Raw genomic sequence first — 27711 nt, 5'->3', positions numbered from 1 at the left:
TAGACAGAGAGAGAGGCAGAGACACAGGCAGAGGGAGAAGCAGGCTCCATGCAGGGAGCCCGACGCGGGACTCGATCTCAGGTCTCCTGGACTACGCCCTGGGCTAAAGGCGGCGCTAAACAGCTGAGCCACCCGGGCTGCCCAATATTTACTTTTTAAAAATATTTTATTGCTTTATTTGACAGAGTGAGAGAGCACAAGGGCAGAGGGAAAGGGAGAAGCAAGCTCTCCCCCGAGCAGGGTGCCCGATGCGGGGCTCGATCCCAGCACCATGGGATCACAACCTACGCTGAAGGAAAACACTTAACCCACCGGGCCACCCAGGCGTCCTTAAGTGTTCAGTTTTAATGTTATATTATATACTGAACCGTTATTAAAACATTTATATGCGTAAAGCATAAAGAAGAACAGTATAACGAAACCCATGTTCCCAACCAGTTTAAGAAAAATGACAATAACTGTTGAAATCCCCAGTGTGCCCCTTCCCTGTCCTCCCCCAGGAGGAACTGTTACCTTTTCCATACTTTCTTTTTCAGTTTTGTTTAGCACTTACCCTGTTACTATAAGCCAGGTCCTGTCCTAAGTGCTTTCCACAATGCCCACATCTTACCCTCCCAACAAACCCCACGGAGGTACCACCTGCGCCCTACAGGTGCACGGGGTAGTAGGCAAGAGCATGCTCACAGTTTGTAAATGGAGCTGCCAGGATTTGAATCCAGGCAGTGGACCTCTGGAGTCTCCGTTCTCCGACACACACCCAGGCCCAAAACACAGTGTTAAGGGCATCCTCACACTTCCCACTTGAATGGACCCTGACGTCACACCCACCAGGTGCCAGGCACCTCCAGGGAAACTACACAGCTCAATGGAAAGCTTCTCCTCTCTGGCACCTGACAGCTCCCAGAACACTGGTTCCCCCCACGGCTGGACTCCAGCTCTGCGCATCTGAGAGCCAGGCCCTGGGCCAGGCACCCGTGAGCCCCTGGGAGCTGTGTGTGGCCTTGAGGAAAGGCGGGCAGGCCCGGCCACCTCACCTTGCTGTTGGCCAGGGTGGTTCTCGACAACAATCAATCCCCAAGGAACCACGGGAAATTCCAAACTTTCTGCCCCCACTCCCAGCCTCTTCCTCATCCAGGCTTCCTCTGAGAAGTGAACCACGTAGGACTCCGCAGGAATCCACAGCCTCTGCCAGCAAGCAGGCCAGTTGCAGTCCCGTGGCCCAGCCCACAGGGAAAGACCTCCACTTTAGCTCATGTCACTCCCCTAATTATTCCCTGTGCCTGGAGGCCAACAATAACAGAGCGTTTTTCACGAGCAGCTCCCACCACGAACCTTGCAGCCTCGTACACGCAGCCAAGCGCTGAGAAGTGCTAAAGGGTCAGGGGGTTTGCACGGCCAGCAGTCCCAGGCCTCTGGGGGAGAATCCCGGCCACTTTCTAGTCCAAAATCAGGCCCCAAAAAAACTGCCTGAGGCCCCAGCTGCCTCCAGGGCCTACTTCCTGGGGCTGGCCTGGGTCACCGTGGGTGGGGCCCTAAGTGGGGCCAGCAGATCTGAGAGCAGCTGCACCCAAGCCACCAAGGGATAAAAGCAAGGGAGTAGGGGACAGGAGACTAAAGATGTTTCCTCCACAGGTCACAATCGGCAAGTGCTCTCAAGGCTATCCTATGTTGCAAAGATTGTTTTTTTAGTAAATTCATTTATTAAATCCCAGTCCCGGCAGATACTGAGAGTGGGGGGTACGGTTCTAGAATATAACAGCACGTAAGACAGCAACGTCTCCTACATTGTTGTTGCGGTGGGGGCTGGGGGTGCAGCAATTACCAAATTAATAATTTCAGATCGTGGTGCGTGCTTGGAAGAAAATAAAATATCATTGTATGAGGGTGGGCTGAGAAATGAATATGAGCTAAGATCTAAATAAGGAGGAGCTAGCAAAGCAAAGGCAAGGGAAAAGCATTCCAGAAAGAACAGAGGTGCAAGACCCTGAGGCCTCTGATTAAATGGTGATTAGGGGTTTGAAAAATATCTGATGGAAAACCGGTGCTCTCAAAATCCTAGTACATGGTAAAGTTATTTCCTTAAGAGCATAAAGATCAAAGTGCTATGTTGGAAAGAAATTTGTCCTTGGCTTTGAAACGAAGATGCAAAAAGAATGTATGCGAATATATATGTACATTTATATGTCTCAAAAGGATCTTTTTAAAGAGCCTTTCATGTCCTTTATCCTTTAAACTTTTGTAATATAGGTTGAAAGCATGATACAATCTTTAACTTCCAGCTCATGCACTGGAAGATCTTTCTCCTAAAACTAATGAAGACATCCGTTCTGTCCGGATGTAATTTACCTCCCTTGCCCCAGAATTTGAAATCAGAATGCCATGTACCTCTAATTGCAACTATGTTAACAACAACAACAACAACAACAACAACACGTGTGCACATGGATTAAGGCCGTGGGAGTATAGGAAGAGGTGGCGGTTGTTTTCCAATATTCCTTTTTTGTTGTTATTGTTGTTAAAACTGGGAAGAAAAGAATACATTGTGCACAACGGGGCAATTTTCTGGTCTTCGATGTCAATAGATGTGTTTTTAACTGCGGCTCGTATCTCATTTCCAACGTCACCACCACCTACACCCTCTCCGAGCTACAAGTAGAGCTGAAAAGTGCAGAGCTCTCCGCAAACCCTGGTGCAGCGACGGGGTGGCTCCTGCAGGGTCCGCGCACGCCCTTCTCGGTCTCTGCGGAGGGAGCTTCTTGGGGATCCTCGGGGGGAGGGGGGCACCCCGGGGGCACCCCGGGGCTCTTCTAACGGGAGGCGCGCGTTCTGGACCCAACAGGCCTCGCTTGGCCCAAAGCTCCCCTCTCCGGGGCGATTTCTGGAAGGGATCTCGAGCTGGGCGGGGTCCCGGCCGGGCACGCAGGTGTACCCGTCAAGGGGAGCGGCGGGTGCAAGGGCACAGAGTGCGGCTGGGGACACACCCCGCGCCTCTGCGCCCCTCCCCGACCCCCGGAGTGTGTCCGCGCGCCAGCGGCCGGGGCTCCAGAGCTTCCAGGACCTGCGCGGGTCGCGGGGGTCGCGGGGTCCCGGGGGCTTACCGTCGGCGGCGGGGGGCGCGCGCGTCTCCGGACCCGGGGCAGCAGCGGGCCCGGGAGCCTCGCCCCCCGCGACCTCTGCCCCGCAGGGCGGACCCGGCGGCGGAGACCGCGCCCCCTCTCGAGCGCGCCTGCAACCTGCGCCCGCGCCCTGAACCCGCTCCCGGCCCAGCCTGGGGGGTGGGGGCGTTGGCTGCCCCTGCGGTCGGAGGTTTGGGCTGCGGTGCTTTAGTCGGACTCCAGGGCTTTCAAAGTAGAGACCGTGGGCCTGGAGGAAAGAGGAGCATTAAGTTGCATAGATTTAAGGAGCAGAGAACAGGGGCCCCACCCCACCCCCCAAAAAAAACCAAGGTTCCAAATTTTGAGCGGCCACTGCTTCCTTGTGCCAAAGAGCAAGCCCACTTGTTTTTCTTTTCCTTTTCTCTAATTGCCGTTTTTAAAAAACCCTTTTATGAGGCTCTATAGCTTCCATTCTGACAGCCTTGTGTGAATTTTCAGCAAACAGCGGCCCAGACCAGCCGGGGAGAGGGCCTCCCCATCCCAAATGTTTGCCTGCACGCTCGACTTCATGGAAACCATTCCAAACTGGGCCAGCCCCGCGCTGTCTTCTGGGCTTGGAGCCCTGTTTGATGGGGAAAAGTGTTCTCAGCCCCAACCCCAAGACCCTGGGATGGCTAACAGAGGGAATTCTACGGATGTTTCCAGATTCAAGCAGCTCTAGTAATTTCTGGCAAAACATTGTTTAAAGCCAGTTTCTCAAATCGTGGTCCAAGGACCACCTACATCAGATATCCAGGGATCCTTGGTGTAGATTCAGGATTTAGGGCCTACACTCTAGCTGATAAACTAGATTAAGAATGATGAGGCCCAGAAATCTGCATTTTCACAAGCTTGCCTTGTGAGGTTTCTGCTCGGTATGGTTTGAAAATTACTAGATTTGGCCCTTTATTTGACACTGCTGAAATGGTACTTGTTTTTCCATCTGGAGCACTCCCTCAAAACTCTCAACAGTATTAAACATTCTTCTTCTTCTTCTTCTTCTTCTTCTTCTTCTTCTTCTTCTTCTTCTTCTTCTTCTATTTCTTCTTCTTCTTCTTCTTCTTTTTTCTAAGTGTAGGCTACAAAATTTGGCTTCCAAACAAACTGTGCCTTATTTCATGAATTTTTTTTAAGAAAATTATGCTTAAAGCATTACTTCCTACTGTATAGGGCTCTGAGCACATACCAATGATTTAAAAAAAAAAAAAAGTAGGTGGATTTTGCTGAGTGCCTGCTACTAACGTTGAGCAATTTGTCATTCTGGGCCAAACCTATACCTGCCCTGCTGCTAACTGACCTGAATGTTTGCATCCCCCAAAATTCATGTTGAGACCTCATCCCCAGTGTAATGGTATTTGGAGGTGGGGCCTTTGGGAGATCATTAGGTCATGAAGCAGAACCTACAGGGATTAGTGACTCCATAAGAGGCTTGGGAAAGCTTCTTTACCCTCCTGCCATGTAAGACACAGCTAGTGGATGGCTGTCTGAACCCAGAAATGGGCTCTCCCCAGACACCCAATCTGTCAGTGCCCAGATATCTTAGTCTCCAGAACTGTTAGAAATCTCTGTTGTTTATAAGCCACTGAGTCTATAGCAAGCCCAAATGGACTAAGACACCTGCTGGGTTTTCTTCTATTGCTTCACTCCAGCCTCAATCAGCGTGGCTTTCCTGGGGAAAATGGAAGCTGAGTCTGTGATCATGGTGGTTTCCAAATTGCACTGTACAACAAAATCATCTGTGGAGTGTTTTTTTTTTAATTTATTTATTTATGATAGTCACAGAGAGAGAGAGAGAAAGAGGCAAAGACACAGGCAGAGGGAGAAGCAGGCTCCATGCACCGGGAGCCCGATGTGGGATTGGATCCCGGGTCTCCAGGATCGCGCCCTGGGCCAAAGGCAGGCGCCAAACCGCTGCGCCACCCAGGGATCCCTGTGGAGTGTTTTAAACTACGGACCCACACAAAATGTCACCAATCCCAAACACATTTGTTTGCAGAAAATTTGTTTCACAAAGCATCCCAATGGAATTAATGACCTATCAAAAGTGGTACTGCCAGAAGGAGCAGTAACTGAATTTGAGGAAATAATTAAAGATACAAACAGAATTTTTGCAACAAAAATGTCCAACACTTTCTTGCTTACGATATAAAAAATTTGAAAATAACCCCAAGTTGTCCAGCAGTAGAGAGTTGGTTAAGTAAATTATAGTATATTTATATGAAGGAATACAAGACAACTATTAACATAGTTCAGAGAATATTTATTGACCTGGGAAAATGTTCATGGTGGGTAAAGTGAAAAGAAAAACATGAACAATTGCTCCTTTCTGGTTATTAAAAAAAAAAAAAAGTTGAGTGGTAATGGACAGAAGACCCACAAAATCAAACTCCTAAGCAGGTGATAGTGAACACTGAAAAGAATCTCAATTTGAACAGCAGAACTGGGACACAGCAGAAAACAGAGTTTTAGTCTGAAAGCTATTGAAGAATCCATTAGATCTCCTCTCCAAGTCATTACATCTGGGTGACTGCCCCCCATGGCAGCAAAACACTGAAGGTTTGTTCTCTTGAGAGGGTAAGTGCATTAAAAACAAGAAAATTCAATGAAAGTTTAAATACTGCCCAATGACAGAACATGAGAGACACCTAACTCTGGGAAATGAACAAGGGGTAGTGGTAGGGGAGGTGGGCGGGGGGTTGGCATGACTGGGTGACGGGCACTGGGGGGGCACTTGGCGGGATGAGCACTGGGTGTTATGCTATATGTTGGCAAATTGAACTCCAATTAAAAATAAATTAAATAAATAAATAAATAAATAAATAAATAAATAAATACTGCCCAAGCCCTCTTCCCCAGCAGGCTGGAAGCCTGACATACATTCTCCAGTGAGGAAATTGCAAGATTCTTTTCTATGACATGAAGGGCTCCTGATCAGATCCAATAAGACTGCCTTGTGGTGAAGCCCATAGTTGGCAAACCCCATCCACACATATAGAGCTTCTAATCAGCATTTTTCTGCCTACTTGGCAGATACCAAGAATCACCAGGTGTTAGAAGTAAGATTCTAATGTTAAAGATGCGGTAGGAGCAAGCAGAAAGAAGCAGACTATGAAAAAGAAGAAAAAAAACATTTTTTAAAAATTAGGATTCTCAGAGAGATAAAAGAAGATATGAATCCGTGAAACAAGAACAGTCTGGTTTGGTTGGTTTTTAAAAAGGAAATAACACAGGCAGAGCTCTTCAGCATTATATATATGAAAATATAAGGCATAAAAGATATAGGTGAAAATAAAGATCAACGAAATGATAGGTATTCCAGGAAGAGAGGACCAAAAAAAAAAAAAGAAGGGAGGCTATCATTAAATAATTAATTGATTAATCAATTGGATTTTCCCACATTGAAGGCCATTAGTTCCTGATTGAAAACCTCTTGAGTGGGACACCTGGGTGGCTCAGTAGTTGAGTTCCTGCCTTTGGCTCAGGTCGTGATCCTGGGGTCCTGGGATTGAGTCCCACATCAGGCTCCCCACAGGGAGCCTGCTTCTCCCTCTGCCTATGTCTCTGCCTCTATCTCTGTGTCTCTCATGAATAAATTTTAGCAAAAGAAACTTTCCTTATTAAAAAAAAAAAAAGAAGAAAGCCTCTTAGGCATTCAGAAAAATGGTTTAAAATAAACCTATACAGGGCAACCCTGGTGGCTCAGCGGTTTGGCGCTGCCTTTGGCCCAGGGTGTGATCCTGGAGTCTCAGTATCAGTCCCGCATCAGGCTCCCTGCATGGAGCCTGCTTCTCCCTCTGCCTGTGTCTCTGCCTCTCTCTATGTGTGTCTCTCATGGATGAATGAATGAATGAATAAATAAATAATAATAAAATAAAATAAAATAAATCTATACAAAGGAACATCACTATGAAATTTCAGAATATTAGTTCAAATAGATTTTAACCACTTCCAAAGAAAAAAAAAAAAATGAGTGACCTAGAAGGGATCAAGAATCAAAACAGCTTTGACAATAGCACTAGAAGTTGAAAGGCAATAGTAGCTAATATTTTAGACAAGACTTTAACTCTATTGTACTATAGTAAGTGCTTTACAATCATCCTCACAACAACCTTATGAAATTGGTGTTATTCTTATCCCCATTTTATAGGTGAGAAATCTGAGATACACAGTAGCAGAGTACAAAGTTGCGCAAATGACACAGGTAATAAATAGTTAAAAGCTGGGATGGAAACCAGGCAGTCTGGCTCCAGGTGTCTGAGATTTAATTGGCATATCATATGCAAACAGCACTTTCAAAATTAAACATGAAAAGTACATCCAACACAGAATTATATATCCAGCCAAATTATCAATAAGTGAGAAATAAATATATTTTTAGATATGCAAGTTCTCAAAAAATATACCTTTCATATACCCTTTCTTAAGGACAAAAATATATGATTCCAGTTATATGAGGTACCTGGAACAGTCAAATGCATGGGGACAGAAGGTAGAAGATTGGTTACCAGGGTGTGTGGTGAGGTGAGAACAAAGAGTTTTTAATGGGTACAGAATTTCACTTTGGTAAGGTGGGAAGAGTCCTGGAGATGGATGGTGGAGATGCTTCCACAATAATGTGAATATGCATAGTGTCATTGAATTGTACTCTTCAAAATAGTTAAAATGGTAAATTTTAGGTTATGTTTACCAAAAAAAAATAATAATAATAATAATAATAATAATAATAATAAAGCTACTAGAGGAGAAGATATGCCACCAAAATGAGGGAGTGGAACAAGAAAAAGTTGAAATATAGGAAGCAAGAAATCTAACTCAAGAGCAAGGCAGAAGGATCCCCAGGATAATGATGGAGGGAGGTCGTAGGATAGCAGCTGTCCTATAGGCACAGAGAACAAGCATTCCAGAATGCAGCAGATCAGAAGGCTCCAGGAGTGATGTCTCCAAAAAGAGGAATTGATGAAAAACAATGTTTTGTTTTTTTGAACTTCTTGAGAACATATATAGCCAACTGGGAGATAATTTGAGGCTAAATTAATAATTAACAATGACGTGAAAACCTAAGGAAACAAACAAGATGATTCTTGTTTCTGGGAAAACATCAAATTGGGGTAGAAATTAAAAAATAATCTTGGCACTCTTTTATACTGCATGGCTCAGATGTAACTGCATGTACCTAGTCACAATAATGTGACCATGAAACATTGATTGGACCAAAATTAAGATAGAATTGCATTGAGAGGATGAGTGGTGTGCACCAGGGTGGGCAAATGATCATGAAAGCCAAATTCTTAAGAATCAGTAGATAATGCCTACAAGAGAAAAACCAAGAAATGGCTTAGACACATGTGTTAAGTACCCAAATAAACAACTAAAATACTTAAAGGCAGTTGTCTCTAAAGAAGAAATTGAGGAGTCTGAGTGGTTTGGAAACTGCTATGATTTTATGATAAGCCTTGTTGAACTATTTGACTCTTCAGACCACATAGACATGTAATTTTGTTAAAAACTAAAACTAAAAAAAACAAAAAACAAAAAACCACAACTCTGAAACTCCTCCAGATGATCCAGAAAAGTCTATTTCTACCTCCTTCTTTTCTCAAATCAAACTCATTTTTTTCAAGCCACAGTTTTATGCATGACAACTCTTTATTCTCTGCCATTGTACACACATTTTCATAGAATAGGCTTTTGTGAGCTAGCCTAGGAACTCAACTATTGCTTATATTACTTCTCCAAAGATGTGTAGCTTCTAACCAAACAATTTCTAAAAAAAAAAAAAAAAAAAAAACTTCAAGCATTTCTGTTTATTTATTGGGCAATATATTATCAATTCCCATAAGACTTTACAACAAAGCTGAAAAGACATTTGAAAAATCAGAGAATATTGTGATTGCATTCAACTCCGTGCCAGCTGTTTGGTGGAGTCAGTTGAGTGGTGTGGCTCCTGGAAAAAGTAATGTGCAGGAGGCAGTCCCTGGGAGAGTCTTCATCAAAGAGGCTCAATTCAAGCTGAATTTGCAGACGGACTGTAGGTTGTGTAAATGGTGGTATGGATCAGGACTCTTTATGCAAGGCACTCAAGCCAAACAAGCTAAGCCAGAAGTAGAATTTTTTGGTTCGCCTAAGGAGGACATCCCAAAAGCTCTGGCTTCAGGCAAAGATTGATTCTGGATCCAGAAGTGATGCTAAGCTCTTTCCATCTCCATTGCTCCCCTCTGCAGCTCCAGTCTTACTCTTCCAGCTTTGCAACAGAGGGTGCTGATGGGGTAGGTGGATAACTTTATTGGTATACATCAAAATCCCAGGGGAAGACTCTGATTGGTCCTCCAACTGTTCAGGTGAATGGATACTATGATGGGCCAGGCCTGAATCAGCTGCCAGAAAAGGGAAGGTGGGGAATAAATTGCTGGGGTGCCAAAAATAAAACCTATTACATCCTTGTGTAATTGTACATACCAAATATGCTCTAGTGGAGATTTATTAGAGCCTGGGCCAATTGGCAGTATACGTAAAAATGCCTCATAAATGCTAAAGCACCATGAAATGCTGGTTGTGAGTCAGTACTAAATGTAAGTCTACATCAGCCCTACACAGCCAAACTGCAATTACTCCTGGATCTTTAGCTCTCTGGATGTTTTAAGTTTTTCTTTCCTCCTAGCAGATTCATTTGTCACAGTTTCCCCGAATATTGGCCTCTTTCTTCTCACAGAGTCTGTTTCCAACTGCAGTGAAAAATCTGTTCATGTCATTTTTCAAAGGAAGTCAGAAGGAAAAAAAAAATGTCCAAAGTTGGAATGGTTTGAAACTGCAAACATAATGGATGTATGTGTGTGTAATCAGATTGTTCTCAGCATCTTTCACTCTACCGTTTCCCTAATCTATTGAGTCACTTTCTTGGCCTCATTGCTCTAGTCCTCAAATAAGCCAAAAATATTTTGCTGATACTAGCTGCAATTTATTGAGTGATAGGGTATTTGTAACGTACTTTGAGACTGAGCTTATAGCTGCGAAGATTAGGCAATTAATTAGCAGAGAAATATTTTTGCCATCTAGAGCAAAAACCAATTTCAGAATAATTAACAGTCCATATTGGAATTTCCAGTTTTTATAAGGTTACTTTAGACATCTAATTTTTAATAAGGTGTGAGGTGTTCTTTTACTGTTGACAATGTGAAGTAGGCTGCTGCCTAAATTTGCTTCTGATAAACCTCTCAGCAACGTCAACACTTGAATACCTAATGCTACATTGTATTTTGTGTTTGAAGGTAATATGGATGAAAAACTAACTACCTATGAGTCTGAGTTTTACTTAAAAGACCATCAGTCAGATCCTGATAATATCCTCTGTAATGGACACTAGCAGAATCTTAGGACGTGGTCTCTACTTTGTTAGCACAAAATTACCCAAACAAGACATTGGATGACTACTAAGGCCATTCTCAATCCACTTCTTCCTCACCAGCTTCCACCACAGAAACTGAAAACTCCAGGTATTTATTTTCTCAGCCTCCTTTGCAGCTAGATGGCCACATGATCCAGTTAAGGCCAGTCAGATGAAAGAGAAAGATGGTTAGGGCATGTGGGGAAAGATTTTCCTATTAGTAAAAGACAAGATGCATTGGGAAGACAGCCCTTTTGTGTCCATCCTTCCTGCTTCCTTCTTGTTTAGGTCACATCTGAGAAGGTAATACCTGGAGCTTTAGCAGCCCGTCGTAACCATTACTGAAACATGAAGATGACAAAGCAGAAAAAGCCCACATCTCCGGGGCCATCATCGAGCCACGACACCAACTGGAATGGCCCGCCTTCACAGTTCATTCTAAGTGTGACTAATAATCTCCTACATTTCAGCCATTGGGTATTCTAGCATTTTTAACCAAAGACATGATTTTTTTTTTTTGAGACAGAGAGAGAGAGAGATATCAAGGGAGGGGCAGAGGAAGAGGAAGAGAGAGAAGCCTAAGCAGGATCCACACCCAGCCCGACATGGGGTTCAGCGTAGGGCTCGATCCCATAGCCATGAGATCATGACCTGAGCTGAAATTAAAAGTCAGATGCTTAACCAGCTGAGCCGCCCAGGCATCCCGTGGCTATCTTTAAATAATCCAAGGATATAAATTATTTACACACTAACCATTCTCTGCTCTCACCTTCCTGACTGTGCCCAGATTTTTATTTGAGTATCCAGTCTTCCTGTGTATTTCCTATAGCTTGTGGATGCAGACACTGCCCGCATTTCCAGAGGTGATCATTGATTGACTTAGGTCGGCCAACAAATTCCACTGCCCTGGTTTTGAGTGGTGATTGATTCAAGGAGTAGCTGCAACTTAAGTTGTCCAACCAGGGTGAACTTTGGATTTGGAGTGCTAGAAGAAAGAAGTGCTCTCTCACCTTCTCAACTGCTCACATACGAAGCCTGGAATGCAAACAGAAGGCAGAACAGAAAGACGGAAAGAAACTGAGTCCATGATAATGTCACTGAGGTGCTGGATCACCCTTGTCTGAAAGTTGCCATTACATGAGCTCATAAATCTCCTTTATCAAAGTCGGTTTGAGCTGCATTTTCTGTTCTTTGCAACTTCAGAATGCATTCTGATTTGATACACCTCCTATCTGGACTGACGGGCAACAGAGAGGAAAGCCCAAATGGCAGCCTTTTAGGAAGTGAAAGAGAAAACATTCCTCCACCTTGGATAGGTGTATGGCCATTCATCCTCTTCTTCACTCACCAAAGCTGGAGAAAAATAGGACGTGTCCGGCTGTCACATGTAATGTGCCCTGCCACTTACTCTGTTGGGCTTTGAGCAAGTCAATCAGCCTCTCTGTGCCTTGGCTTCTGTAGAGGTGGAATGGAGATGATGACTGTACTTGTCTCCTAGGGAGGCTCTGAGATTAAGTGAGATAATGCATGTCAAGTCTCTCTGACAGGGCCTGGTCGTGGTAATCACTCAGTAGGATCAGGACCCTCTGTCAACTAGGGGTTGCACTGGGGAGGCCAATATTTCCTGCCAAATATTCCCAATGAGCTTTGTATAAGGTATCATCTTGTTGCTGCGGAGCTCATTCCTCTTCTTTCAGGCAAGAGAGCAAAGTAAGATTTCTCCAGATTTCTAAACAGGCCCCACAACTCCTTAGCTCCACACACAGGCCTCTTACTCAAAGCTCGGTCCTCCCTTTTGGAAGGACCCAGAACACTCCAATGGTAGTGATTCTCTCTCTCTCTCTCTCTCTCTCTCTCTCTCTCACACACACACACACACACACACACACCTGTGAGAGAGGTTCTCGCCCTCTGTATCCCCTCACCCCAGGAATCCAGAGCTAGCCCTGTTCGTGACTGCACACCAGCACCACACCCAGCATGAGACTGAAAGCCCAGCCTGGGGTGTGTTTATATTTGGCAACTCCCACCTCACCGCTTAGTCCCCTGGGAAAGACCAGGATGGATTAGTGGACCCAGAGGGAAAGGGAGAAACCCAGAGGCTGAGAAGCAGCCTCTGTAAACAGGGTTCCTGGAACGGCTGCATCGGTGATTTCATCCCCAGTCAAAGATGCCATAAAAAAGAGAAATATTCAGTGATCCCCATTTCACATTGCTGTAAAAGACTTCGAATCAGGGCCCAGAAAGCTTGGGTTCCAGCAACATTCTGCTTTGACAGGACCTTAAAATGCCTTCTGGAGTCAAGTCGGGAAGAAAAATTCTTTAGGTAACCGAGTGCAGCAAATAACTAAGTATGAGGAATTTATTCTAATTGCCAAAAAGGAATATGGCCAAGGCTCCTCAGGAAAGGGGGGGAAAAAGTGAAAAAGAAAGCAGAAACATTATGATAAGAAGAGAAGGGATGTTCATTTTCAAACAGGAGATAAGATATGGATTAAAGTTCATCCTCAGAATAGTGTAGCAAGAAACTTTATAGCCAAACTGACTCCCAACCGGAAAGGTCCCTGTTTTCTCGGATCTCTTTGAATTATAGGGAAAACTAATTGGATCTTCATGTTTACCGTGGAGGAAACCAAGTGTTACTCGGGATGTAAATCCTGGAGGTACTTTAAAAGGACAACGTTGACCTTTACAAGCCTCTAAACTTATAGATCTGTAAGGAGAAAAATATTGATTTCCTGACCTTTGACTGGCTCCTTGTCATTCCCCCCCACCCCTCTGCACAGGGGCCTCCATTCCCTTTACTCTCTCCCTGGGGTTATTTCTTTTCTGACTGTGCCCTCTGTCCCTGGTCAGACCCAATGGAAGGGAATAGGCCCATTTTCCAGGCCTTTCCCTGGGGAAAGCCAGCCTGGGCCGAAGTGTGACTCCTCCATCCAATGACCCAGGTGAAGCCTCCTGCCCCCCCGCCCCCCCAGCGGCCTCCACTGTCTCTGGATGTTGACTCACCTCTTCAGCAATCCCACGACAATGAGACTAGCCTTCACATTGGGCACCTACCATGTGCTGAGTATTGTGGGAGGACATTTTCAGTCAATATCTTGATTAATTCTCACAACAACCCTAAGTGTTTGGGCCTCTGACTGGCTACCCAGAAGTCTCTCACTTCACAGGTTAGGAAAAGCCTGCTGTCCTCACCACTTCCTTTCTCCTTCTTCCTCCTTTCTTCAGCCCAGCTTCCTGCAAGCAGAGGGGTGAGGTAGATGGGGGCAGGGGGTGGGGGGCGCAGATTGTTGGAACGCAGAATTTCAGAGCTGGTGGCATAGCTGCTGCTGAGAAAGGGAAGTGAGACCTAGAGACAGAGTGACTTGCCGTACAAGGGCCGTCAAGCTCCCGGGAGGCAGGGCCAGGAGCCCCCACACCAGCATTCCTTCACTGTGGCACACTGCATTTCTTCACTCTCCCGAGCCTGTTCAAGGAGGCCACAGGGAATCACCATTCTTCAAGGTGAAGTAATTCCCTCTGAGTTATCTGCCATCTTTAGTGTCAGAGGGAGAAGAGAAGGGAATTTGGAGGCCATTGCAGGAATGGAGGGAGAAGTGGAGAGAGGAGGGGGGTGGGTGGGAGAGGAAGAGATGAGCACACCACGGAGAAGCCAGACTGGGAGTGGACAGGATCATGGGGCGGAGGGTGGACGATGCTAAGCGAGTCACCAATTTATCCCCAATCCTGAAGCAAAGATGACCCTTCTCAAAATAAGCAAGGGGCTAGGCAGTGTGATCTGAGAGGTGTTTACCTCAGGGTCCCGCACAGGGCCCCAAATCATTGCTCTTTGTCATTCAAATGGCTCTTGCTTTTAAGGCAGTTGTTTACCATCCTGAAGATGTTTGTCTTACTTGTGAACCGAATGCAATATTATTTGCTTAACAATTCAGATCTACTTTTCAAAAACAAATAGATAATGTTTTAGGGAAAACTCTGCCTCAGGAGTGTCAATGGAAAGCCAGTGTCATTTGCCAAAAACAGAGGCATAATAATAAATACAATGAAAGCAAAACAATGTTATTAGGTGCTAGCTAGCTAGCTAGCTAGCTAGCTAGCTAGTCAAGGGCCCTGAGCCTCATCTTTGTTCTCTTTCTGTTAAAAAGAGAGATTGCCGCCCAGTAGGTGTTAAAGACAGGGCCAAATGGAATTTGTCTCCCTGACCTAAACCAGAAGGATTGACAGAGAAGTTAAATGCTGTTGAACGTCATCTAAATGATCTTAGGAGCCACCAATGGTCTTCATCCCAGACTCTGGGGAATTCTGTGGGCCCCTTTCATGTTTCTCCAAAAACCAACACTTCTTCTAGGAGCAGTTCATCAGACACCTATTATCCAACTCTGTGAGTTGGGGTGATTTACTTCTCTGGGCTTCAGTTTTCCTCATCCGTGAAATGGGAGAGAGACCAGATAACGTCTCGCAGTCTTTCCCAGCTCTAGAGCCTACTTCTGGCATTATAGAAGGAAACGAACATCAGATCTGGGACATGGGACAGCGTGGAGGTAAGAGACAGCCAGATGGTAACTTGAAAGGTGGTACAGAAGGGGCCTGAATGTTGGAGGAGTGGTGGGGTGTGGAAGTATCACAGATAAAAGTCATCCTGTTCCCAGCCTCGCCTGGGGCCACTGCCATAACATGTTCGGCCCCAAAATGCCCAGATGGTAAAAATATAAAACTCTGATCTTCTCATATTCAACACTCAGATTTCAGAACTAGGCTGTATAATTTGTAGTGAGAAAATTTGACTTCATTTTCCTTTAAGAAAAAAAAAATCTCTATCTACTTTCTGATATGGAACATCCTGAATAGACTGGCTTCTGTTTGATTGAGAGGTGGTTTGCACGGTGGTTAGGAACTTGGCCCGAACTCCATCACTTACTAAGGGTATAACTTGGGTTAAGTAAGTTTCCGTCTTAAAAGAGGGGTTTATAATGATATCCACTGTGGCACCCATTTGTGGGACAGACCACTATTGAATTGCAGTGACCGGGTAAGAAAATATGTGCAAAGTGTTAAGCACAGGGTCTAGCAAACAGTAAATGTATAAACAAACTTATTAGCTCTTCGTGTTTCCCGCCCCTCTTGGCCTTTCCACTTGCTGTCCCAGTACAGACCCCTGCCCCACAACCCCTGCCCCACTGCAGCCCCTCCTTCCTGTCCCGATGATCACTTTTCTCCTGCTCTGGCTGGTACCTCTTTGTATGCCTGTCTCTGTGTCCTTTGCCAGATGCAGTCAGCACTCAATAAATCTGTTGAATTGTGTAGAGGCCCTTATGAAAATAATGGGAGCACCCCTTTAGCTGAAAACAGGAAAGATTTTACGTGGATATTTTCTTCTACTGCCTTCAGATTGGCTGCTGACAAACCTAACCCCAAAGTGTGTTTTATATGCGAGGAACATCTTGGGCAGCATATGCAACCTTTGTAGGACTTGGTTGAAACAATTCCTAGTTTGCTAAATTAAGATGGGGAAAAGAACATAATCTCCCACTTCTGTTTCATTTCACCCCAGGATAAGGAAGAGAAGAGGATGCGAGTTTCCTAGCTGTCCTGGTTTTCTTCTTGGATTCATCTAAGTGTGTTTACAAAATATACTCAGTGGATTCCTTAGTAACACACACATGATTAGCCCCTTCTGATATCTGAAAGATATATGAATTGCTGAGCTGCTGATGAGAAAGATCCGTGAAGAGTTTTTTTAATTGGTTTAGTAAGATTATTTCCAGTCAACAATTCCTTAGTTTAGTGGCAGAAGATAGATCTGTTTTCCATTAAAGTTAGATGCCAGACTTTTGAATCACTCCAAATAAAAACTATTCCCTTAAAGAGCCACTTGCTATCATTTGTTTTACAGCAAAAAATAAAAGTCAAGATAGAAACTATTATCACAGAATGGCATGCCGAAGAGGCATTAGCAATGATAAGAACACAAACAGCTCTTATGCCAGGACTATATTTCCAACTACCGCCACAGGATCCTCTGTGCTTCGTTGGAAACAAATAAACAAACATAAGCCAACTTGCCCTCATTTGTTTCCATCAGCTCAATAAAAACTGCTGCCTCCTACTTGACAGTTAGAAAATGCTTTCTTGTCTCATTTTTATTTGGTCCTCAGGACATCTCTGGGAGGCAAATGGGGTGGGTTAGAGAGATAACATCAGAAACAACCCACGTGTCCATCAACTGATGAACGAGTAAGCACAATGCGGTATAACCATACGATGGAATATTACTGAGCAGTAAAAAGGAACGAAGGATTGAAACACGCTACAACATAGATGAACCTTGACAACATTAGACAGAATAAATGAAGCCAGTCGCAAAGGATTGTACGATTCCCTTTATGTGAAATGTCCAGGATCTACAGAGATAGAATGTAGATTGGTGGTCGCCTGGGGTATGTGTATGGTGGGGTTGGGGTGGTAGGGAACCAAGGTGGAAGGGTTTATTTGGGGGGTGGATAATAAAAATATTCCCAAACTGATGTGTATGGTGGGGTTGGGGTGGTAGGGAACCAAGGTGGAAGGAGTTTCTTTGGGGGGTGGATAATGAAAATATTCCCAAACTGATTGTGGTGATGGCTACACAACCCTGTGACCATACTAACAGCCAGTGCATCGTAAACAATAAGTAGCCATATGATATAGTTTTTTTTTTATGTTTCAGTAAAGCTGTTTTTAAAGAGAGAGGTAACATCATGGAGCCTATTTTTGGCATGAATGTGGGTTCTATCCCAGCTCTACCGCTTAGTTACTGTATGACTATAGCCACATTACTTCAACTTTCTGAATCACAACTGACCTCTCTCTCGGAAATAATAATGCCTCCCTTGCAGGGTGGGGCAGAGGGTCCAATCAGTGCTCGCCCACGGAGTACCTGGCAGCGTGCTGACTGTGTGGTTAGTACTTGATAAATGGTGGCTCTGATTGTGACCATTCGGATGTTGAGCCCACTGAGACTCAGAGGATGAAAAGCCTTGGTGATAGATGGGAGAGGGGCCTGACTGGCCTCCTGACGCCTGGCACAGATCTGCCTTCTTCATTGCCTTCTTTGAGGCAGGACAGACATTTATTTATTTATTTATTTATTTTTAAGATTTTACTTATTTATTCATGAGAGACACACAGAGAGGCAGAGACACAGGCAGAGGGAGAAGCAGGCTCCATGCAGGGAGCCTGATGTGGGACTTGATTCCAGGGTCCCCAGGAATGCCCTGGGCCAAAGGCAGGTGCTAAACCACTGAGCCACCCAGGGATCCCAGGACAGACATTTAAAAGAACATCAGATTTGGAAGCAGGAGAACCAGGCACTTACACCTCCCCATCTGCTAGCTCTGTGCTTGTGGGTTAGGACACAGTGGAGGGCGAGGTGAACATGGTATCCCTGTCCTCAGGGACATCACAGAATAATGACTAGGAGGACCGGTTGGGAAGCTGAGTTGATAGGAGGTAGACTACGGGCACTACCATGGATTTGCTTTGTAATCCTGGGCAAGTCATTTCACTTTTCTAAGATTCAATATCCGCAAGTGTCAGGTGAAAATGATAATAAGACATAACCCTGTGTGTCAACTATCCTCAAAATAAGTTTTTTCTTTTGCTGTGAAGGTGGGTTTTAAATTTTTTTCATTAATTTTTTTTTAAATTCCAGTGTTGTTAGCCTACAGTGTTGTATTACTTTCAGGTGTACAATGTAGTGATTTAACACTTATATACGTTACTCAGTGCTCATCATGATCAGTGTACTCTTAATTCCCTATTTCACCCCCCAAAATTTTCAGTAGTAATATTAACCCGTAATATTGGTGTGATAATTCAGATTATCTATATGAAGTATTAAATGGCACTAATAAATGCTAAAGAAATAACTTATGACTATTTTATTTATTATTATCATTAAGAATAGCATTGTAGGGGCACCTGGGTGGCTCAGTGGTTGAGCATCTGCCTTTAGCTCAGGTCATGATTCCAGGATCCTGGGATTGAGTCCCACATGAGGCTCCCTGTAGGGAGCCAGCTTCTCCCTCTGTTTATGTCTCTGCTTCTCTCTGTGGGTCTCTCATGAATAAATAAATAAAATCTTAAAAAAAAAAAAGAATAGCATCGTATCTCTGGCCAAAGGACAATCTACCCAACTTCTATTAGGTTATTTCCTTACTTATGAACTAGAAATATTCATGATCATCTCTAGCTTTTTATGTAAGGCAGACCAGAAAATTTGTGTAAAAAGTATTTTTGATCCAGAATTATTATTTAATCCCCGGAAAGGAGCACCACTCAGAACCCTGAGTGAACCAAAGTATTGCTTTGTTTTGCCTCAAACAGCAAGTCCTTCTAAATTACAACCCTGGGAATTCAAGATGATAGTAAATTATCTGGGCCATCCCCTGGCCTGGGGGCCTTAGGGTTAGGGTTCAGGTAGTAAGTCCTAGAGTAAGTGGACGTGTAGCCAGGCTGCAGATTGATGAGGGCTGAGAGGAGCTGGTTATTTGATCCCCAGGAAATGTTTCTGTGCTGGGGTCACTGTTGCCAGCTTTTGAATCAATAAGGCAGCACCTTTCAGACCAGAAAGTTCAATTCTATTTATCAAGTCAAGAGAAGTGAGAGAAGCAGAGGCATGATGAAAGCAGAGCACTAGCTAAGCTGCCGTGGAGGCCAAAACTTTACTCCTCCGTAGAAGAGGGCTGGACCTAGGCAGAGCATCTCCTGGTTCACATGGGCTTCTAGGGGCTTCCAGGGGCCGGGGTGGAGGGATGGTGGTCTTCCTTCAAGAGCTCCACCACCTTTCTAACCTCTCCAGGGAAACAATCACTAGATACCAATTCCTTCCAAAAACCTTTATTGAACACATACCAGGGGCCAGGCACCATTCTAGGCACAACCTAATATTCATTCATGCAGGCGTAATGACAGTGAGTTCTGAGCACTTAATCTGTGCCAGACACTGTGATAAATGGGACGATAAATGAGACAGGGCCACTCACAGAGTTTCCAGTTTAGCAGGGGAGAGAAGTAAATCAGCACCTACAGAGTGATAATAGTATGAGGAAGGAGTGAGCAGGGTGCTACCAAAGCACAAAGAGGGGAAACCAGACCCAGAGGAATCTAGGGTGGCTTCCCAGAGGAGGTGATACTTCAGTCAGGAACGGAAGGAGGGATAGAAGTTACCCGAGGGGAAGGGAGGAATTGCTGGCAAGCAGAGGGAGTCGAGTATCCAAAGGCCTAGGTGTGAGACCCACAGTGTTTTTGCAGAATAGAAACTCTTCCATTTGGCTGTAGTAGAAAGAGCATGTGTTGGGGATTGGCCAGAAACACGGCCAAAAAGATTGACTGAAGCCACATCTCACCTACCTGCTCCAACTATTTATTCTGTGCTGTTTCGGAACCGGCCGAACCATTCCCAAGCATCCTGGCACGTGGCAGACAGACAAGGCCGAGAAGGATGGTTTGAAAGGGTGACAGTCCCTTGCCACGTGTGCCAACATCTGGGGACCGAGAAGCAACAAAGCCTCCTCCCTCGATTCCCACTGCTCATCCCAAGCCCGAAGGCCTGACAATTCGTATCAGTCCTCCAGGAAGTAGCTGCACCCAAACCAAGAGCAGGCCCACTGCGTAAATCGTGACATAGAAAAGCAACCATCAGGGCGCCTGGGTGGCTCGGTCAGTGAAGCATCTGCCTTCGGCTCAGGTCATGATCCTGGAGTCCTGGGATTGAGCCCCACATCGGGGGGGGGGGGGGGGGGGGGGGGGGGGGCGGGCTTCCCGCTCACTGGGAAGCCTGCTTCTCCCTCTGCCCCTTCCCCTGCTCGCTCACTCGCTCATCCACTCTCTCTCTCTGTGTCCCTTAAATAAGTAAATTCTAAAAAAAGAAAAGAAAAGCAACCATCATCCAAACGTGGGTGACCCTATGTTCATAACCTGAAACCAAAACTCCCCTTCCACCCTCCACCTGCTCCCCTCTCCAGTATGTTGACTCGGGTTTTGAAGTCACTAAGAACCCCCCAAAGAGGGGACACCCCTAGAGGCGGGCTGGCTGGCCCCATGTCAGGGAAATGAATCAAATTCATACTTCTATGTTACGGCATCCTACCCCTTGGGTACTTTTCCCAAGTTGCATGTTACCTGGCCTCCACGGGTTCCCGTCTAAAGCTCTGCTCCCACTGGGTGTTATTCTGTATGTTGGTAAATTGAACACCAATAAAAAATTAATTTATTAAAAATAAATAAATAAATAAATAAATAAATAAATAAATAAATAAATAAAATAAAAATAAAGCTTTGCTCCCTTGAGTTGTTTCCTGTGAGCCGTTACTGAGATTTTCAGGCAAGGAGGCACCTGTCACGCACTGGGCCTGAGGAAGAGGGCAAGGATGCTCAGCCAACCCAGCAACATGGCCGCCAGGGTGGTGTGGTGGGTGGGGGTGGGGATGGGGGTGGACAGAGGCTCTGGTTTCCTTAGCCAAGGGGAAAAGACGGCGAGGGGGAAAGGAATGACCCAAGGTGAGCTCACTTCAAAAGCTTTCCTTGGGACACGTCCGTACGCACTTATGTCTGTATTACTGACTAGGGATGGAGCGGCTTAGAACAGTGTTTCTCAAACTTAACATGCATGTGAAACACCCGCGGGACTTGCTAACACCCACCTTCTGACTCAGTACACCTGGGCTGGGGCTTGAGGCCTGACTTTCTCAAAAGCTCCCAGATGGCGGCCATGTCAGTTATCTACTGAGGCAACAACAAATTACCCCCAAACGTAGCCGTGTGGAACAACAATAACTTCTTGGCTCACACAGTTTCGGAGGGGCAGGAATCTGGGAGCAGCTGGCCGGAGGACTCTGGGGTGGGCTCTCTCGTGAGGTGACAAGCAAGCTGTCACATGGGCTGCCGACCCTGAAGGGCCCGGCCCCTCCGCTTCCGGGCTCACTCGGGTTGGTGACTGCTGGCGGGAGGCCCTCACCCCGCGGGCCTCTCCAGAGGGCTGCTTACGTGTGATACTGCTTCCCCTGAGGTGGAAGCCACGGCCTTTTTACACATAACCCCGGAAGTGACGTGCCATCACGTCTGCCATATTCTATTTGTCAGAAGGCCACGCGGACGTGAGAGGAATTCCACCTCTGGATGGGAAGACACTTTCGTGACCGTATTTGTAAAACCATCACGGACATCCCTGGTGCTGCTCCTCCGTCCACACCCGGAGAGACACGGGTGTAGAACAGTCTTGAAAGCCACCCTGCCGAGGTCGGAAGGTCACTTAACCTCTCAGGACCTCATCTGCGAACTGGACGTAGTGATGGAACCCATCACGTAGGGCTTTGCCCTGTGACAGAACCACAGAAACAGCTCAGCTCCCTGCCCAGAGCGTGGAAGGGCTCGATTTGTGGTGACCATTGTGATTGTCATCCCCGACGCTGTCGCTTGGGAAGCCGGCCCCCATTGGGCTCCCAATGCCAGGGGGCACCAGGCTCTGCTCTCCAGCATCTTGGTCCCCGTGCTGCGCAGCGCGTGATGCCTTCTGTCCCCAGAAGCAACAAGGCGAGGACTGAGTGGTGCCAGAATTTTGGAGACCTTCTCACCGTCCTCCAGCCTCCTGCATGGGGAAGGCTGGGTGGGTGGGTGGGTGGCATGTAGGGGAGCAATGCCTGGAGGGCACAAAGCCACCATCGGGGGTGCTGCACAGGCCATCATAAGGTGGCCATTGGTGGACTTTAAGGGTCATCTTAGAGTCAGACCCGCTGAATCAGAACCCCTGGATACCCTGCATTTATATCACACTCTATAGGAGAATTCCTGTCTACACTGGAGTTCGAGAGGTACTGCACACAGATGCAAGAGATTTATTTATTCACCTACCCACCGCCCCCCCCACCCCCCGAAAAAAGAACAGCAAGGCTTGACTTTGAGTTCCTGAGAACAATAATGAGCTGTCCTCCTGGGGCCCTGTCTGAGGCCAGAGCTGGACTGGCCCTGGGGTTGACCCGGTGCAGAACTTCTGTCCTGGTGACTAATGATCCAGCACGGCCCAGCCTGGCTGCGGTTTGTCTGCAGGCCCCATGACAGGCCCATCCACCCAGATAACCGCAATCTTGCTTTGTGGGATCAAATACTGGCTCAGGATTTATGAGTCCAAGAAACGACAAGGCTGTGCCGAAGAGGGGGCGGCGGAGGGCAGGGGGCGGCCTCTTCTCCCTGCAGAGGCTTGGCGGCCTTACCTAGCTGCAGGCTGCAGGGCAGGCCAAGAGGACAGGCTGCTGACCGTCGTGGGTCCAAACAGGGTCAGGGTGCCAGTGAACAGCAGAGCAGCTGCTTCCTGTCTGCACTCAACCCCTTTCACTTGTGTTAGAGGGTGAAATCATTGCATGGTACACGCTGGTGCCTTTTGTCATCCTAAAACTGAAGACGAGGCTAAAAAAAAAGAAAAAAAAAAAAAAAAGCAGCCTTCTCCCATTCTGTAATCAGGGAATGGAAAAGATGTTTGCTACTGTTATCCCTTCCACAACTGGAACTAACGGCTTGCTGAGTGCTGAGAGGCTGCAGGCCTGAGCTAGGAATTCCAAGAGGCATCTTTCTAGCCTGGTTCCTCCTTTGGGAACTTGGGCCTGTGTCTCACACAGCTTTCGAAAGTTTGGAAGCGTGGGCAAATGCCAGCCTGAGTTTCCAGGTGTCGGGGGCTCACAGATCGCAGCAGAGCAACATCTCTTCACTAATTTATGGATTTATCTGTCCATTTAAGTGATTTCTATTAAGTGCTCTTTGTCCGGACACTTTCTTTTCTTTTTTTAAAAGGTTTTATTTATTTATTCATGAGAGACACACAGAGAGAGGCAGAGACATGGGCAGAGGGAGAAGCGGGCTCCCTGCGGGACTCGATCCCAGAACCCTGGGATCACACCCTGGGCCCAAGGAAGACGCTCAACCACTGAGCCACCCAGGCGTCTCTGCCGGACACTTTCTTAGGCAACTGAAGATGTTCCAAGACTGATGATGGAACTTACGTTTTTGGGGGGGGGGCTCAGGGGACACAGATAATAAACAAGGAAACCTGCAGATTAGGCTAACTCCCCCTTGTGATAAAGCAGGGCTGGAGGTGGCGAGGAGCACTCTTAACAATCCTCAACCTGTGCCATGGTTGGAGAAAGCGAAGAATTAAAAATTGATTTGCAATCTAGGCTTTCAATTCTTTGATTGTTTCTCTTCTGAAACGGTTACCTGACGACAAGCTATCTGTCGTCCTCTTTTCAATTTCCATCTTGTTTGGACGGAGCATCGCACAGCCTTACAGCCCAGGGACCCCATTAATAGCCTGGTTGTTACTGCACAGATTTGTCCAGGTCAGATTTTATTGTTTTTGGCTCAAGGCTGCTGCAAAATTTACAGAGCAAGGAGAGGTACAATGTGGTCGACTGAGCAAGTTACTGAGTTAGAGTGAGTTTCTACGCTTGAAGATACTTAGCATTTAAAGGCAATTTCATAAAGTCACCATTAGACTAATATATCACAGTGGCAGTTCAACAATGATGTCTAAGAGTTTTAACTGTGATTTTTGGAGGAGCCAGTACAGGAAAAGCCTCGAACGTAGGATTGGGGTGATTTTGCTTATACTCTTTGGGGGGTGATAGTAGTCTCTGAGACCTATGGAACACTGTGAACCCGAAAATGCACACATGTGCATTCACATAAAATTTCAGGGTGTGTGAACTCTTGAAGTCCATCCATGGATCTCCCTGGGGATCCATGGACCCTAGCTTCCTGCTCTAAAATTTATATTCATGGAAAGATGTCCAAGATATTTTTCAGTGAAAAAATAATAATAAATTGCAGGCAGTATATATAGCATGATTCCACTTTTTTTTTTACATGTTATATATAAATGAACATTTGATACCTGTGGGGAATGGGATCAAGTGAAAAGCTTGCTTTTTACCTTTTATTTTTACATACCTCATTTTGAATTATTTTATATAGCAAACATATTACTTCTGTAATAACAATCTTCTTAAAAATTAAGCCTTCTAAAAGTAGAAATCATGACCATGAGTCAGACAAGCGCAGTTGCCCTTTCTGGGAAGTTGATTTTGATTGAAACCAATACTTTCAGGAAGCCCTGGTATCAACCGGATTGTAAGAAGCTGAATACAAGGTTATGTGGAAGGTCTCTCTTGGGGTGCTTTCGATGTAGGGTTGCTGGAGTTAAAAGTTCAACTGGGTAGCCAGAGGATAATTTAGAGTTTGTCTCCAATAAAGGAAAGAGCAAATTGATCTAGAATGGTCTCCTCAGATCACTTTAGGTTATATTGGAGAGGTCTCTCACGTAAAGCATTAGGATCAAAGATCTCTGTTCTGAGAAATTGGTGCCAGTCTTCTGCTGAGTCCTCATCAGGAAGGAGCAGAGCTGAAGTGAGCGAGGGGAGTGATAAACTCAACTCCCACAGTTCCATACCTGGGCAGGGGTCACTGGGAAGGCTGACACTGGGGGTATTTGATCACGCACACAGGGATCCCCATAGGGGGGTCTAGAAATCGGTCTGTCATGCTTTAAATCATGACTCCCCTCCCATCTGTACTCCCTGCTAAGGTGGCGAGTAGAACATACAGAAGTACTAAGGAAGGTCCTTTTTGGTCGGGAATCATTTACCACTCTGAGGGTAGATTTTTGCAAAACCATACAGCTCAGCACATCGCACGATGTATTAAAGGGATCCCGGCCATGCAAGGAAGAAAGAGACCAGGCCCTCCTCTGAATGGAGTCCTGGCCTAGTCTTTGCTGCTTTCTTCCCACCAGGAAACCACAAGCTGTTGAGAACAGGCTTGGGCCAGCTCCTGCTCAGGTTTCCCCTGACCTTGGGGGATGGAGGCCAGTTACATTTACCGGAGTCACTCCAGCTGCTGTGCCCTTGGCCAGTCCTCTTGAGCTTGTGCTGGACAGGATTAATCACCACACTTCAGAATGGCTGTTCCAGGGGAGGTAGGAGGACGCGGTGACTAAGTTAGCTGGTCCTACCGTGATTCTAGTGATAGAGGCAGAGCTGCTACAAGACAGACACCGGCCCTGCCAAAGACCTATTTGGTATCTCTGGGTGAAGGGGACACTTCTGTCCCACCTCCAGGGAGTAAAGCCATGTACGGGGTTGGGAGCATTCGTATCCCTCCTATCTGTCATTCCCAGGCCCTCTTTGAGAACAAAGCCATCAGAGGGTACCAAGACAGTCCCATGATATCACTAGGCCTCATGACTTCAGTACTCGCCACTGCAACTGCTGCCACCTTATATTCACAGCGTGCTTCCTGGCCATGCGGCACAGCCACATGAATGAGTCATCTCTTTTGACCCTCACCATATATCGGTGAGCCCCAGATGAGTGGCCCCACTTGACAGATTAGAAAACTGAGGCTTGCAGCAGACAAGGAATTCTTCCCAGGTCTGCCCATCTCGGTAGCAGAAGAGAAGGTGTTTGAAACCAGGTCCTCTGACCCTGAGTCCAATGTTCCTCCCCTGCCCCCACCCCCCCACTAGCTGATTAGGCAAGTAACCACGACCAAAGCACAGTCCAGCACTGAACCGGTGAGTATCCCAGGGCATGACATGCAGTTTTCTTGGACACAGCAAAGGAAGCAATCCTTTACCACCACCACCGCCCACTCCAATACAATAATAACTAGCTACCATGCTCTTAGCTCTTACTCTATGTCCAACACTTCAGAGACACTATCTCCTGCTTCTCCCAACGGCCCTACGTAGAAGGGCCCTACGTAAAATAAAATTCCTCATTTTATTAATGAAGAATCTGAGGCTCAGGGGCATCCAGTGTCTCGTCACAGACAGGAAGTGGTCATGCCAGGCCTTCATCCAAGCTGCAGCACTACGGAGGTCCTGACTCCCAGCCACCACTCTTGCCTCCCTCCCCCCGCGGGCTTGTCCCTCTGCACTTATCAGGCAACCCGCCCCAGGTCCCGACACCCTCAGAACCTCTGCTTGGTAGCAGGTTGGCTGATTGAATCAAGCCGAATCCTTCCACCTCGTCTGTTAACACCCCTTCAGCAAGGGTGCATTAGGGGCCTAAGAGCCCTTAAACCAGCAACACAAGATCCCCTCTTTCTGCAAAATTGCTCTTTCAGATGGCGGTCGAACTCCACGAGGACACAGAGACAGATTCCTCAAACAGAGTCTCACTCGGCAGCATAATTAATAAATGTCCTGAAGAGGGTCAGGGGGAAAGATTTGCTGCCGTTTGGCTGGGCATCTGGGGAGTGAAACGCAAGCAACTCAAATACATTTTTTATTCCCACTTATTACCTTTGTCAAGAACCTCCATATTCCATAGGCCAGATGGATTAGGGTGTTTTTTTCTTTTTTAACATATATAGTTCCACGTTTACGTGAAATAAGCCTCCCCCTCCCACCTCCACTCAATAAAAAGAAAAAAAACGATGCACAAAGAAAGAGAAAAGGCAGAAATCTAAGCCTCAGCTGTTGACACACACTGTGGAAGAAAACTTTCTTTTTTGTCCAATTAATGATTCTCATGTTTCAACAATTTATTCCCCGCCCCCCCCCACCCCCGAAGCAACGAAGCGCAAAGTTAATACAATTTGGTGGAGAGAAGCAAACTTGCAACGGATTGCTCCCCCACCCCTGCAAAAAATGTGCTGATAGTGAAGGTGGGATTTAAGATTTTGGAGGTTTGGGCCAGAAAAGGGAAGCAGGGCCTATTGCCTGTGACCTGGAAGTCTCTGCCAGGCAAGTCCCCGAGTTCAGCCCCGGGTTCTGGCGTTCTCCTCGGAGACTCCGGTTGATAGCTGGTGTCTCTGCGGAGACCACTTGAACTAATTTCCAGGATAATGACCCGGCCTCCCATGATTTACTAACCTCACCGCTGTGCAGCCGCCCGACCAGGGCCGCCTAATCCTTTAATGGTCCCTGCAGTGTGTCCGGGGCTGCTCCGAAAATTCCACAGCCCTCCCTGGAACACTGAGAGGCATTGAATGCCCTCTCCCCTCCCCAGCCCCCCTCTCCCCACCCCCACTCCTTATCTTATCAGGTGGCTAATTCCCACAAATTATTGTGTGATTCAGGGGGAGAAAAAAATGAAATTGCTCTCAAATCATAAATTCGTCACTTTCTGGACAGCTGCTAAGTCAAGAAAATCTTGACCAAGT

General features: G+C 46.2%; 1 protein-coding gene across 1 annotated transcript in view; it reads right to left on the bottom strand.

The window, feature by feature from the left end:
• Positions 1 to 3161, bottom strand: part of LOC102157112 — a 173016-nt gene extending 169855 nt beyond the window's left edge. The window contains 1 exon segment of the mRNA XM_038563119.1: positions 3099 to 3161. The gene's annotated coding sequence lies outside the window, so the exon portion shown is untranslated.
• Positions 3162 to 27711: the final 24550 nt, after the last annotated feature.

Source organism: Canis lupus, chromosome 18 (assembly GCF_011100685.1).
Source record: "Canis lupus familiaris isolate Mischka breed German Shepherd chromosome 18, alternate assembly UU_Cfam_GSD_1.0, whole genome shotgun sequence".
NCBI lineage: Eukaryota > Metazoa > Chordata > Mammalia > Carnivora > Canidae > Canis > Canis lupus.
Note: the sequence above shows the minus strand (reverse complement) of the source record. Positions and strands in the feature narration are given on the sequence as shown.